This window comes from Pleurodeles waltl, chromosome 1_1 (assembly GCF_031143425.1).
Source record: "Pleurodeles waltl isolate 20211129_DDA chromosome 1_1, aPleWal1.hap1.20221129, whole genome shotgun sequence".
NCBI classification, from domain to species: domain Eukaryota; kingdom Metazoa; phylum Chordata; class Amphibia; order Caudata; family Salamandridae; genus Pleurodeles; species Pleurodeles waltl.
Window position 1 is genome coordinate 937,652,728 of NC_090436.1, and position 16,077 is coordinate 937,668,804.

The following is a 16,077-nucleotide window of genomic DNA, read 5'->3' on the forward strand; positions in this document are numbered from 1 at the left end:
GTCAGTCTGACCCAGACAAGGAATCCACAAACTGGCAGAGTCACAGAATGGTTTAAGTAAGAAAATGCCTACTTCCTAAAAGTGGCATTTTCAAACTAACAATCGAAAACCAATTTCACTAAAATATGTATTTTTAAAGAGTGAGTTCAGAGACCCCAAACCCTATATTTCTATCTGCGTTCAAAGGGGAACTGCACTTTAAAGATATTTAAAGGCAGCCCCCATGTTAACTTATGAGAGAAATAGGCCTTGCAACAGTGAAAACTTATTTTGGCAGCATTTCACTGTTAGGACATGTAAAAACACACCATCACAAGGCCTACCTTAGGTGTGCCTTACATGTATAAAAAGGGAAGGTTTGGGCCTGGCAAGTGGGTACACTTGCCAGGTCAAATTGGCAGTTTTAAAACTGCACACACAGACACTGCAGTGACAGTTCTGAGCCATGTTTACAAGGCTACTCATGTGGCACAATCAGTGCTGCAGGCCTACTAATAGCATTTGATTTACAGGACCTAGGTACCTCTAGGACCCTTTACTAGGGACTTACTAGTAAATCAAATATGCCATTTATGGAAAATCCAATTACACATACAATTTCACATAGGAGCACTTGCACTTTAGCACTAGTCAGCAGAGGTAAAGTACCCAGAGTAACAGAAACAGCAAAAACAGAGTCCAGCACACGGCAACAACCTGGGAATTAGAGACAAAAGGCTAGGGGAGACCACACCAAGAATGCCAGGTCTAACAATTATAGAGTAATAAAGCTTCACCAAGAAGTCATTGTGGGGTGGTATATCCTCATCCTGAAGCTGCCATGGACTCATCAAACAGTAATATAGCCTCATCCTCAAGTTGTCATGAAATCATGGATTAACAGAGCCTCATCCTGAAGTCATCCTGGGATCATACTGCTGTAGTAAATGATCATCACATGTTTTCCACTGAAGAAATCACAAACGCATCCTGGAGTAGTTATTGTGATTACCCTAGAGTTATCTCTTTAAATATTTCATGCTATGCACATACTACACAATGGTTTTGTATGACTTCAGCAGATAATTACAGGAATAGTCCAGCTAGAGTCATCAGGTGACTTCAGAATAACTCCAGATGATGTTCCACCACCACTCTATGCTCTTCCACTCTATGGCCCTCATTATAACAATGGCGGTAAAAAAACACCTACTGCCGCAGTGACAGCTGCTAAACTACCATCACCACGGCTACCATCAGTCCGCCAGATTATGAGCACTGCCGGACTTCCACCACAAGAAGGGTGGAAATCTGGCAGTGATCATATGGGCGGACGGTGGTAAGCTGGCGCTGCCACACCAGCACCGCCACGGCAGTTGAACGCCGCCAGCCGTATCATGACCTGTGATATGGCCTGGCAGTGTTCTGCTGCCGGTAGCAGCACCCCTTCCTGTTCCCTGCTGGAAGACCTCCTCGACAAAGGTAAGTCTGGCTTCTGATACCAGAGGGGATGGGGGGGGCTGTTGTGTGTGTGTGTTTCTGGTTGTGTGCATGCATGTGTGAGTGTGTGTGTGTGTGAATGTGTCTGTGTGTGTTGTGTTGTTTGTGTGGGTGTATGCGTGTGAGTGAATGCGTGTAAGAATGGTGAAATGAGTGCGTGTCTGCATGTCAGTGTGATTGTGTGTAAGAATGTATGCAAGCATGTCGGGAAGTATGTGTGTATGCCAGTGTGTGTATGAATGTGTGTATGCCAGTGTGAGTGATTGGGTGTATGCGTGGTGAGTGTCTGCGGGTGTGTGCATGTATGGGTGTGGGTGTGTGTGTATGTGTGTGTGTGAGGATCGGAGGGGGTGGGGTGTGTGTGTGAGGATCGGAGGGGGGTGGGAGCAGGGAGTTTGGATGGAGGGGTTGGGGGCGTCAGGTGAGTGTTGGGGGATGGGGGAGCCTCCCACAGGTGACAGGAAGGAATTCCCTGTCACCGGTAGGGCCTACCGCCATGGTTTTCATGGTGTTGCTATTGCCACGAAAACCATGGTGGTAGGCAGGCTCATAATGCAGACGGCGGTACCATGCCGGCCGCCGGGCTGGAGATTGACATCTCCGGCCTGGCGGTATGAGTGGAGAACTGGCGTGTGGCAGCTGCCAACCCACCATTCTCATAATGTGGCAGTATGTACCCCCAACCTGTTGGTGGTACTACCGCCACATTTCCACTCACCACCGGAGTCATAATGACCCCCTATGTCTCCATACTCCTCTAAACTCTATGACACTCTACTCCATACCACCCTACAACCCTCTACCCTGCGATCCTCAATGACTCCATGACACTCCACTCTATGCCACTCCACTTTACTCCACCCTACACTGTTATACCGTCAACTCTATGACCCTCCACTCAATGCCACTCTACTCTACTATACAACACTCAACTCTATGTCACTCTACTCTACAACACTTTACTCCACTCTATGTCACTTCATGCTACTCCCCTCTAAGAAGCCACTTTACCCTTTGTCCCTACACTTTTCAACACTCTACTCCACTCTAGGCTACTCTTCATCACCCCACACCACTCTCCTCTACCCCACTAACCTTAGCCATGCTGACCAGAAGCTACACTGGTGTACAGCATGGCTAAAACACAGTGGCAAACCCAATAGCTCTTGCATAGGCAAGAGTAATCAGCTTTGCCAATGCTTCCTGACTTGGGTACCTATGACACCAGACATGGCTGTAGTGTCCTCCCTAGTTTGAGAGCATGCAAAGACCACACCACATACAGAGCTCTTGATTATATGTCTTTATTCATCTGCATACAATCACGCACTACAATCAATGATTATGTAATAGCCGTTACTAACCACACCTTAAAACCTCCCAGCAGTTGCGCAATCTCTTTTCCAAGTCCACCCAGAACCGCAAGGGTCCTAGTGCAAGGGTCTTACAACACTACATCTCACCCCTGTTAAATTAAAAGTACTGGCAAAATGACATCAGAGCTCTTCAGTGTGTCATTGAGGCGCTCGCACTGGTCGACCAGATCTTGTGGTGCGAGGAGATGAGACTGCACTCTGATCGGGCACTACTGGTGTGCAATCTGAGGCTTGATCTGAACTGTCAGGTGGAGTCACCTCATCAAAAGCTGCAGGAGCCACTGAACGTCTAGGTAGGTGCTTGAAATGTGACGGGTCCCGTAGATGATTTTGCCAGGATGCTGGGCCGTCAAAATGATTCCTTTGTAAGACATCAATGTCAGAAGTTCGACATCAAATGGAGTGTCCGTTTTCAGCTTTTGTTTAACCAGGACCCAGTCACCTTCATCGAAGACTGTTTCTTGAGTGTGGCAACGTCGATCAGTATAAATCTTCATATTGCATTTTCAAGAAGTGTCTAGGGTCCAAACCTTATCATCATCTAGAGGTTGATCCACTGTGGCAATTTGGTTCGAATAGCTCTCCCAAATTATTGGGTGGTAGGTCTCTCACCAGTTGTGGAGTGAGGAGTTGAGTGACAAGCATGGAGAGCTCGGCACAAGGCCTGTCTCAGTTCAATGCACTGCATTACTGCTCATTGATTTACTTTCTTGAGGGTGCCCGTGAATCGTGCAAGAACGGCATTGGCTTGAGGCCACAGAGGCGTGCTCTTCTGATGCTTGACATTCAGCTTCACAAGAAACGCCTTGAACTTGTAACTGTTGATCAGTGGACCATTGGTGATTTAAGAATGGCGGGGATACCCCATGCTGCAAATATATCATCCAGTCACTCGATAACCTTGTCATGAGTGGTTGATGACATTTCCTCCACTATTGGAAAGCGTGAATATGATTACCATGAGATTATGACTGTTCCCCAAAGGCCCAAAGAAGTCAACAGCAGCCCTTTCTCATGCATAGGAAGGGAGATCAGAAATGTTCATAATGGTTCTGGGTCACTTTAGGTGAAAGACAATTGCATGGATGGTACTCCCTCAGCTCCCTTCCAACTCGTTCATGTAGACATGGGAACTACACAGATCTCTCAGGGCTCTCTTGTTAGCTACAATGCCACGATGTCTTTCAGGAGCCAGCTTAATGAGTTGCTACTGGAGGCTCACAAGTATCACAATTCTCAACCATCTCAGTATAACACCTTCTTTGCACATTTGTAAACATTTTTATTTCAACATCATCCTCTGGGACTTGAACACACTTCTTCCACAATTGAATTGAAATGATGTATTTAGGAATGAGCATGTTCTTGTCAGCATTTGTAGCAGCAATGATTATTCAATGGCTAAAGCTGCCTACTGGACCTTAAAATGAAGTTAATGTACTCTTCTGCTGTTTTAGATGTCAAGCCGTGTTTGGTTAGAGGTACTCATGAAAAGGTAATAAGCAGGGTTCTGATCTTTACCTGACCTCTGCACAAACACATAGATGTACTCTTGCAGTTGCAACCACCACCTCGCATTGTGAGCATCTTGGCTTTAGGGTGACTAAAAATAGAGAGTAGCGCTTGGTGATCAGTGACAATGGTAAAACGCTTCCCATACAGAAACACATGAAAATGTTCACAGGCCGAGACAACAGCAAAATTCTCCTTTTCCAGCTGAGAGTAGACTCATTCAGTGTTAGATAAACTTCAGCTTGTGTAGGCCACAATATGCCTCTGAGCATTTGGATGACCATTATATTGAACAAGGATCACACCTTGTCCCACCAGGCTTGCATCTATAATGAGTTCAGACAGTAACTTGAGATTGGAATAGGCCATCTCAGTTGCATTCTCCATCGCATGCTTTATCTTTTTGAAAGTCTTTGCACATTCTGTTGACCACTGAAAAAGAATGTCTCATTTTGTCAACTCTCTCTGTGGGGCACTCACTGTAGTATAGTGATGAATGTACTTTAAGCAATAACTGGCCATGCCCAAAAAGGATCTCAGTATAGTGACATCCTATAGGGGACATGTAGTTGATATTGCTTGCACTTTATCTGGGTCTGGAGGCATCCCCCATCAGAGATTATAGGCCTGATTACGGGTTTGACAGACGGACCGCCAGACTGCCAAACCGGCAGTCTCTAGACTGCCGTATTACAATGTATATAGGCTGAACTGCCAACCGCCGAAACAAATGGCTGTCCGGCAGCTGTGCGGCGGACTGCAATCTTGGCAGTACGCACTCGGTCACCCTCATGTTTGAGTGGAACAGCTGAGCCCATTACAAAAACAGAGTCATTGTAGTGGTCTCCTTGCAGTGGTCCGCTAACAGTAGTCAGCCACTGTAGTAAGCATTCAGCAAAGTAAAAGATAAGTGCCATTGGAGGATTCAAAGACCACACAGCTGACATATATTTCCTAGTGGACACACCTGCAAAACACACTATAAAACGCACCTCTTCACAGACCATGATCCTTTGCCTCTCCACTGCAGAAAGAGCCCACCATTTTTCACTTCACTGACAGATAAGGAAACCTTTTTTCAGCATCCCATTGTGAGAGTGTGAATTTTCTAATATATTTTATTAATAATTTGAATGTATTAACCATATAGTGAATTAAGATACAAAACAGGTGACGTTTGAAAAGGGTTGCCATAATGCATTCCTGTCCTTTAGCTGAGCAAAATTCTAACTAAATGTTGTGGTTATTTTCCGTAGTTCAATGCTTATATAAAAGTGTGTTAAATGGCTTAATAGATGTGTACACAGCTACCCATAGTGGGTTGCTGCATTATGTCTTACAAGGTCAAGTTTGATAAAGTTCTTGCATAAGTTGAATGTTCTATTGTTTGAAATTGTCACTAAACGTGGTTTCTTCCTGGAGGATGGAAGTAGGTGATACAATGTGAGAAGTTTCTTCAGGAGAAGAGAAGTTTAGACAGGATGAAACAATGGAGCCACAGACGAGACGGAAGAGGAAAAGTTACTGTTATCAATATGTCCTGGTTAACGTGATGTCACTGTATTTTAGGTTATCAATTAGAGCTACTATTGGTTGAATCATAACCACCCCATGTACTGACCAATCATAAACTTTTTGAAGATTAGTATAACAACCTTGGTAGGATTTTCTACAGACAGACTCTAAGAGAAGAGAAGAATGAGATTCTAGAGAGGGATTCTGAAATTCTTAGTTCGAGTTCCTGATGGTTCAAGCACTACTAGCAGTGTGGGTTTGGCTGTCGATAAGACCGATTCCCTGAAGAATTACCTGATGGTGTCCCTTTGCTGAAGTAGACTGCTTGTTGTTGTTCTATGGGTAATGTATGAAATTGTATTGACATATGTGTCTCTTTTGCTTTGCAGGTACCAGCTGCAACTTATCATTTGACTGCTGCATATTAATAATGATAATAATGTTTTTTAATAATAACCTGAGTTAGAGTGATTTTTCTAAATTTGTGTTTCTAAATTCTTTTACATGAAGTCCAGCATGTTGATGCTAATTTGTGGTTAGTGAGGGTATAAGCTTTTAAATGCTCAAGATTCATATTGACACTTTTTGGTTGTTTGTACTAATGCATACTTTGCAATTATTACCTATTCTGGTGTTATTAATCAGTGTTATTATTTTGGAGATTATTTGCTTGATTGTTTTGATAACACTCATATATATAAGATGTTCTAATCAGCCACTATTGATTCTATCTGCTTAGCACTTGTGTTTGAGAGTTATTTTCGTGACATTAGCATTGTTAATGTAGGGAAATAAAATCACAATTCTTCTTAATAAACTGGTGTTGTTATTGTTTGAGATTTTGAATTCTAAATATTATGTTTACTGTTGATAATCACATTGTCCATTGATGACATCCCCTCAATCCTATGTCGCTTCAATCCATTGACCCCTTGCGCAAAATCCACTATTCAGCTTAAGTAATAGCTAGAATTTCGTAGCGCTGCAGCATCGTTCAGCACCTCTCACACACTTGTGTCCATTTACTCCCTATATCACTTTTTTAAAGTTTCCGTCACCCACTTCATTTTACACCCATGTCCCATCCCAAAACTCCATGTTTTTCGGAAGATGAGTTGAGAGTCATGGTAGATGAAATCATAAGAGTAGAGCAACAAATGTTTGGAGTCCAAGTCAGTATATTCCTCTCAGTAGGAAAATTGAAATGTGGCAAAGGATAGTTGACAGAGTGAATGCTGTAGGCACCATCCTGCGCACAAAGGAGGACATTAAGAAGGGGTGAAATGACCTGAGAAGGAAGGTGCATCCCCTGGCCTCCAGGCAACACATGGAGACCAATAAGACTGGTGGTGGTCCTCCCAGTGGCCCATTACAACTCTTTACCTGGGAGGAGGTCTTGGCCATCCTGCATCCTAGGGGGCTTGACAGGGATAGCTGGGGGAATGAAGTCTGGTAGGTTACAACACAAAAACTGTTACAAATCTTCATTGTCCTGCGTGCTTATATCACACCTTTTGCCACTGTGTTGTGCATTTACTTTCCCAACATGCAATATCCCAAAGTTGCACAGATGTAAGCTTGTCAATGTGCATTGTCATATATAACATCACATATATCAATCCCCATTACATACCATATGTTGGAATGGGGTCTGTAAGTGTTTCAACATCAAAAGATCATCCTAGGACTCATGGTATGTGTCAAAATGTAAATGGATGGGCCAACCTAACTGCAGTGTGGCAACAGATATGTAAGACTAAGCATTTGTCAAGTGTTGGGAAGTACAGAGAGTGACATGGCTACAACTACCAGGAGGCCCTGTTTCTGTACCCCTAACCAACAGGCCTTCCTGCACTTATCCAAATAGATCTTTGTGCCATCTCTCACATTATGTACCCCCCCAAGTTTAGTATTTCTATAGTGTGGGGACTCAATAAGTGACATGATTACAACTACCAGGAGGCCCTATTTATGTACCTCTAACAAACAGGCCTTTGTGCACTTGTCCAAATACACCTGTTTGCCATCTCTCAAATGATGTACCCTCCCTTGGGACTTTAGCATTTGTGTTGTGTCGGGAGGTAGTAAGTGACATGACTACAACTACCAGGAGGTCCTATTCCTGTACTTTTAACAAACAGGCCTTTTTGCATTTGTTCAAACGCATCTTCGTGCCGTCTCTCAAAGGTTGTACCCTCGCATGGTAGTTTAGCATTTGTGTAGTGTGGGGAGGCAGCAAGTGACATGGCTACAACTACCAGGAAGCCCTGTTTCAATACCTCTACCCAAAAGGCTTTTCTGCACTTGTCCAACTACACCTGTGTTGCTACTCTCAAATGATGTACTCTGCCATGGGAGGTTAGCATTTGTGTAGTGTGGTGAGGCAGCAAGTGACATGACTACAACTATAAGGAGGTCCTGTTTCTATACCTCTAACCAACAGGCCTTCTTGCACTTTTTCAAATACTCCTATGTGCCATCTCTCAAATGATGTACCCTCACATGGGAGTTTAGCATTTGTGTAGTGTGGGGAGGCAGCAAGTGGCATGACTGTAACTACCAGGAGGCCCTGTTTCCGTACTTCTAACAAACAGGCCTTTCTGCACTTGCCCAAATACACCTGTGTGCCATCTCTCAAATGATATTTACTCACATGGGAGTGAGCCATCTACATACCATGTTCAACCCAAAGACGTGTCTGTCTATCTTGCTTGCTCTAGACCTGGTATCCCAAAATGAAACTAGGAATGACACCTTACCAAGAGTGTACATCAAGTATTCCTAAGGCATTAAGCTGCTTCAACAGACTGGTAGTAGCAGTTAACATATTGACCCAGCACTGCTCATATGATAGCTACAGCTACCTATACCACAAAGTTGTGTGTTGCCTGCATCTCACACAACTAGGTCTTGGAATGGTAAAATACACGTCTCCTCTCCACTGTGTTGATTTAACTGTTTCTAAGATGTCATGTTCATTCCCTCATCTAAAGTGCAACTGATCACCACATCTAATGAGCTGCGTGAGTCTAACAGTTTCTGCAAACTCCACACATCATGTCAAGTAAACAACTTCAATTCCATGGTGGCATAGTACAATCAGAAAACCTACCACTTAAGAGTGTCCAAGGTCTCTACTTACAGGCGCACAGAGCTTTTGGATGTAGATTCCTCACTTCAACCAATAATAAAATTTTCCTCTGTTTCTCATCAGGTTGAGCTGGCACAGCACCTGGACAGACATTGTCCACCGACCAGGCTCCCAACGCACCTCTGGATGAAGCTGTCAGTGATGACGACACTCGTGGACATGTGGACATGGATGACAGCCCTGGCCTATCTGGGCAGCCTGGTCAGAGCACAACAGTGAGTCTCACTGTGCCCGTAAAACCTCTCACCCATGTTGCTTTAACATCACAGACAACAACGTGCCCCCCAACCTGTGTACCTAGCACAGTTGCTACCATCTGGTGCCCCCAGTCCTGGATCCTGAGGTACAAATCAAAAATCCTGACACTGAGGGTCCAGGACCCAGTTCGAGAGGGCACCCTGTACCAAGTGCACAGGCTCGTAGAGGAGTAGGGTCTGTGGGAGGGATGCTGTGGGCCGACAGAGTGGAGCCACTGGGCCCACTCACGGCCAGGATACCATCAACCAAGTATTGGGGGTCTATTGTGAATCCCATGGCGTGATGGCCCTGGCGCTAACAGAACTCTGGGAAATCAGGCAGTTGCAGAGGGACATGAACCAACATATGAAGGCCTATAACTCCAACATGGGCACCATAACAGGGATGCTGAGGGATATCCATACAACCCTGAGCAGGCCTGTCCCCCCAACATCTACCCCTTCCTGTGGTCCAACTACATCAAGCCCAAGAACACCTGCAGCAGAAACAAGAAGGGAGGCACTGCCAGAGGACCAACCACCCTCAGATACCCCTTCCTCTACAGCAGCTGAAACCCCCCTGTCCACAGAAGCAGGGACATCCATGTAAAAATTGAGGCGGTGTGGATGGCAAGATACCAACCAATGCCAGCAAGAAACATCATCCTTAATGTCCTCCTTTGCGTGTCACACATTCACTCTGTAGACTGATCCTGAACCCCATTCCATTCCTGATGCGAGGAGTACTCTGGACGTTGGACTTCTGATGGTGTGGCATCTACTCCTAGGATTTCATTCAGCATGACTGACCCTTCACTTTTCATTTATATCACATTTTGACAAGTTTGTTTCACCCTTGGCACTATAATAAATTCACAAGTCACAAACTCATTATCTGCTGTCTTAAATTTCACATTCAGCAATGCAGATATGTAAAAACGTGAACCACATAAGGAAAAAACAAGCTACTTTTGGAGGCAGGGATATGTTTCATGTACACAGTGTCCAGCTCAGGGTTACAACCACTCCACACAAACACAAACATGCAAGTGTTTTGTCAAAGAAGAAAACGTATTACATTGTTCACCTCATAGACTGTCAGTATGTCTGAAACACAGCAAATCATACATGATTCAATCATACTGGGTAAGTTATCAAATTTACTGGTACAGACCTCCAGACCATGGAAGGAAGGGATATATCAGACATTGTCCTGTAGAATAGGCAAACATGAAACTGGTTGATGTCATCAGCTGGAGCCACATCACCTACTTCACAAAAGGAATCCAACATCATATAATGCAAGACACAGACAGATGACAGTTCAACAGTTTCTGATCACATGGTCATTACAATCCAGTACTTTGCATATGGTGGAATGACACAAACAAATATCATAGATGTACCACTGGCACTTTGGCCTACAATGATGAAACACAGCATCAGTTATATACCACCACTTGACCACTTGATGGCATGCATGATGCATCAGGGCCACTGACACAACAAGGAGTCCAATAGAGTCTTTCAAACTTCCATCCTATTATTGTACAAGCTATCTTGGCACATGTCTTGTACACCTAAAGTCTGTGACTTACATTCCCAGGAACAATCATATCCACTCTGTATGTCCGAACAGCATCATATACCTGCCAATGTCACGACTCGGAAATGTCCCAATGAAGATGTCATGGTGAAGGTACCTCAACAAATGTAAAAACAAGCAGTATAGTTATGAAAACATACATATGACACAATTTACATAGGAAACGTCTGGAGAACGCAGTCTATGTTATAAATCTCACACAAGCAAAGCTTTAAGCGTTATTGTGTTATTGTATCAAAAGCTTCCTCATAAGGCACGCTTTGCCAGTATTTGCCATAGCTTCAGTTTCAGAACTGTTCCAAAAAATATACTCCTCACACCTTCACAACAAGAGTTCATTCACAGTCAAAGCCATGACATCTCATGACATACTTACACTCATGAGAAGAAGCTGTTGCTGAGATCTTGTTGCAAGTCATCTCCTTCCTCTTTACCACTATCATCTTCATTTGGCATGTCCGGATTCTCGCCCAGTGGCACCGCAGGCCCCCCTCCTCTGGGCTGTAAAGGATATTCTTTCGTAAGGCGAAGTTACAGAGCATGCAGCATGCCAGGGTGATTTGACACACCTTCCCGGGTGAGTAGTGGAGGAAGGCTTCCCCAATCTTGTCCAGACAGCAAAATCGGGCTTTCAGGAGCCCAAAAGCCTGCTCAACTGGCTGCTGTGCTGAAGCGGACTTCCTCTGGCGTACTTGGATTCCTCAGTGGTGTTAAGCAAGGATTGCTGGGGTATGCTGAGTCTCCAGTTTTGTAACAAGACATAAGTGCCACAATGAGTCACACACTTCCTCATTGTAGCACCTGACAGTGCACGCACAAGATCACAACAGATGTAACTTACCAACAAGCCAGACCCCCTCTGGTTGCAGTTGTGACATAAGCTGGGACATGATGCTGACAAGCAGACAACTTGCACAGTGATCAAATGGAAGTATTTTCTGTTGCAATAGACTTGATCACTGGCTTGCGGTGGCACCAATGCAGTATGGGTGCCATCAATTGCTCCCACAACATGTGGGAGGTGACCAAATCCTTAGAAGTCAACCTTCACATTGGCTAAATCCTCACGTCTGGGGAACCTGAATATAGCTGTCAATGAGTTTCATCAGTGCTGATAGCACGTCTCTTAAAACACCACTGAACAAAGGTTGTGATTTACCACCAGATATAACCACTGTATATTGAAATTACCCTGTAGCCAGGAAGTGTAATGCTGCCATGAGTCTCACAATGGGTGGTATACGTGTTGGGCTAGTGTTATGAGGCATGAGATGTGGCTCCAAATGACAACATAGATCTTGGATTGTTTGCCTATTCAGACGAAACTGCTTTATTATGTCACATTCTTCAATGGTCTGGAATGAACGGTAGACTGGAGGTTATTGCATCCTCCCTCTCCCAGGGTACCTATTTGTAGAATGAAATGAGTTGGAGCATTAGTGACTGTTTCCAGACCAACATATCTGGTGATTAAGACTGAAGTCATGTGACAAAACACTACTGACTGGAAATATATTACACCAATTACACATTAAAACTGTCTACTACCCAAAGTCCAGCTATGATCCAGATGGTTGTCTAGGCATAACAAAACTATCTGCTGCTTTTGTGCCCCTTGATATTGTAAAGTATGTTAAGACCACCAAAAATATTGTCCCTGGCTGGGTACAGTGCACCTCGTTTCTATGGCATCTATGTCCAACAATGCCCTACAATGATGACTGTGTAGGAGAATCTACATATCAAGGGAGCTTTACATCTGTTGAGATGTTACTACACATTAATAGATGTGACACATTTAAAAGATAACACAACTGTAGTTTCGACTGCCAAAATGGCAGATGCCTGACCTCGTTCGTTGGACTATAGGAACCTCCCACTGCCAGCGGAAGTCGACAGCGAGGTGGGCTGTTCCAACCACGGTGAACACAGCCATAGGCTAACGTTGTTTACTGTGACAGTCGCGGCCCAATGACTGTGCACGTCATTGGTGATGACCGCGTATGTGGTGTACATGTACTCCACGGTCTGGAAAATAACTCAGTTGGCTCCTGACACTGCTGCCATCAACAACTCCACCACGTCGGCTGCTGTGTCCCACCTCTGAGAGCAATTATGACAGTCCAAGCAGGTAAAAGGGCCCCTGCCATCTCTCCAGAGGATATGGAGAAACTTGTTAAAGAGGTCCTTCCCCTGTATGATTAGCTCTAGGGCTCACGAGAGGAACAGGTAAATATATCACATACATATTTGACTATGTTCGAAACCATCCTTACCTTCCTCACAGGCTACAATGTGCCTCTGAGTATCAGTGAGTCATTTGAGTGCCTGTTGTCACAATCTGTGGTCCTCACATAGTATGTACAGGTTGTGGATTGTGGAGCTCTGTACTCTGAGTATTTCAAATGACCATTGTGTTTTGTGATGTGTGATATGCCCTAGATCCTTCTTCTGTTGCATCCAAATTTCTATGCAAGTAAACTTTACAGCCATCTATTTGTCTGATGATGGTAAATTACACAGTACATGCATTTACATTACAGCATGTAGTGTGTGCGTATACTGTTTGAGTTAGTTGAGGATGCTGTTAGCAAAGTGTGAAGTCCAACAAATCACTCAGCCCAGATCAGGTCTTGGCAAACTGTTGTATGAGACCCATGTAAAACTCATTGAGGCCTTCAGAGCACCACACAACCCTGAACACATATGTGGGATGGCCTTAGGATGGTCTGTCATGCATGGAAGTGATGGTAGTGTGCTGATCCTGTAGATTCTGTATGCTCAGCCTGCATAAAGCAAGGCTTCTCAAAGCATTTTTGCAGTCTAGGACATAGCCCGGGCTGCTGCACAGTAACTGTGACTATGCACCTGAAGCACTGGGCCCACTCTATGTAGACCTTTTGATCCATGGATGTGGCAAAATGAGTCTTCTGAAGCGAGATTTGGCCTTCATGCTTTTACATTGGCTACATTAGAAATGAGGACTCAGGTAACCACCTGTCCTGCTACCTTTTTACATTTACTCTCATTGTCAATGTGTGTCATTGCCTAATGACAGTCCCCTTATTCTGACATGCCTGTTGTCACCTTTCCAGAAGTCATGTTTGTACTGTGCAGGCATATTGCACAAGTGAAAAACCCACAATGCACATAGTTGGTTGATGCAGGGGAGATCATGACATGCGAACCATGCAGTCAATCAGACCAAACATACCTTGGTATGTTGAATGTCATGTCTGTAGGAGTGCCACATATGATAAGACATGTTTCCTGTGATACCAGTACATGCCACACAAATCCACTCAGAATTTGGATGAGATTCCATTATGTAGATCACATTTCCACACATCCATTGAGAAGAAGCTTTCAGTGACACCCATGCCAGCCCTTTCCTTGTCACCTAAGTCTTACGGTGTTGTCTGTACCGTGGTAGTTGCCCATATGGACCATATGCAGCGCAACACTGTTCCTGGATGTAAAGGTGTCTGTAGAGTCATGGAAAGTTGTTTACCTTTAGAAAGTCACAATGGTGTGTTGTATTTCCTAGTGTCTTAAATTACAGTACATGTTGCTTGGCCCTGGGCTACAATATGTCAGTGGGCTTACTTAGTCAGTGTAGGCCATGACCAGGTTTGTGGATAGTCTGCAGATGTCTCCAAAAGTGTGTTTTTATGTCCCTGTATTTATCACCATTTGTGGTTTACACGTGTTGTGTGATGACAATTACAAAATGCCTGTACTAGGTGTATCACAAATGTGTGTTAACAGCCAATTACCCTAAAACAGTGCAATTATGACCTCTTTATTTGTCTATTGCACCCATACAGGTCAAAGCCCATCATAAGCAAAGGATTTGGAGAGCCATCGCCTGTAAGGTGTGGACCTTGGGGGTCTATCGCCAGCGGAGCGTCCACTGTGGAAAAAGGTGGGCGGACCAGAGATGCTGGGTCTGAAAGATCACAGAGGTACAGCTGGGGCTGTCCTCCCAACGTGGGCAAGGTGCACGCCAGACCCTGAACCCTCTGATGGTCTGCATACAGCCAGTGGCCTAACCCCGATCTTGATGGACGTTTAAGGGGAGCACAGCAGCTACAAGGGGGTGAGTCCTGGGCAGTTTTCTACCTGTTACATTGCCAGGTTGATGTGTTAGAGGCAGCCAAATCTTTCCATGAATATTGGAGAGGGCCAATGTGCGACACACAAGATGAGTTATTGCTTGTGTAGGTATGGCAGTTGGTGCATGTGATGTGCCTTGACTCTTGCCCTAGTTCCTAGGGAAATAACAGATTGCAATCCACTAACAATATACTCTCTTGAGCACACACATGGCTGAGTGCAGTGGTCAATCATCTCATGTTGTTTCATGGTATGTGTGTCTTTTGTACCCAACAGTCCACTTGTCTTCATTGTGTCAGCCCCATCATCAAACAACATGAGGTAATAGATCACTGTACTCAGCTATGTGTCTGCTCAAAAGAGTATATTGTCGTCTATAGCCTACAGGTCACTTGTCTTCAGTGTGTCAAAAGTGCTGGTGCCTCACTACTGTCTCTCATGTGGTGGTGGCTATCATACATGTGACATAGCAGACACTGTCCTTTGTCTGCAGTCACTGAGAAATACTTTCCCTTGATAAGTATGGAATGTAAAGTTAAATTATTTTGGTAACATCACTGTTGGCATCAGTATGTGTGCCTACATTTTAGCATGTGTACCTTGAACTTTTGTAGTATCATTTCCCCTACTTCTTATGTATGATCTACCTGTCTTCATGGGATGATGTCTGATTCCATCACATATGTGTGTGCATGTCAAAAATCCCTTGTTAAATAGTTTCATATGATGGGTATACAGTTCATGTGGTACCCCAGACAGGAGCATGTCAACATTGTTTGTTGGGCTCACATACCTTAACTCCATGTCATTTATCATGAACAAGTGCAAAAGAAATGAGAGACATGACAGGTAGACCCACAGTACTTACTCACAATTTGCATTTCCATGCCATTGATGTTTAATCATTTGGCTAATTGTTTTGCACATGTCAATTGCTGAAAGTTCATTACCTGATTGTTGACATGCATTAGGGAGTGACGTGCAAAAATGCTGAAATCGTATGTGAGTGTGTACACTCAGTAATCTAATGGAATCTGTCTTTGCATGAAATAAAGGTAAAGAGATGTGCCTTTCCATTGAGGAACA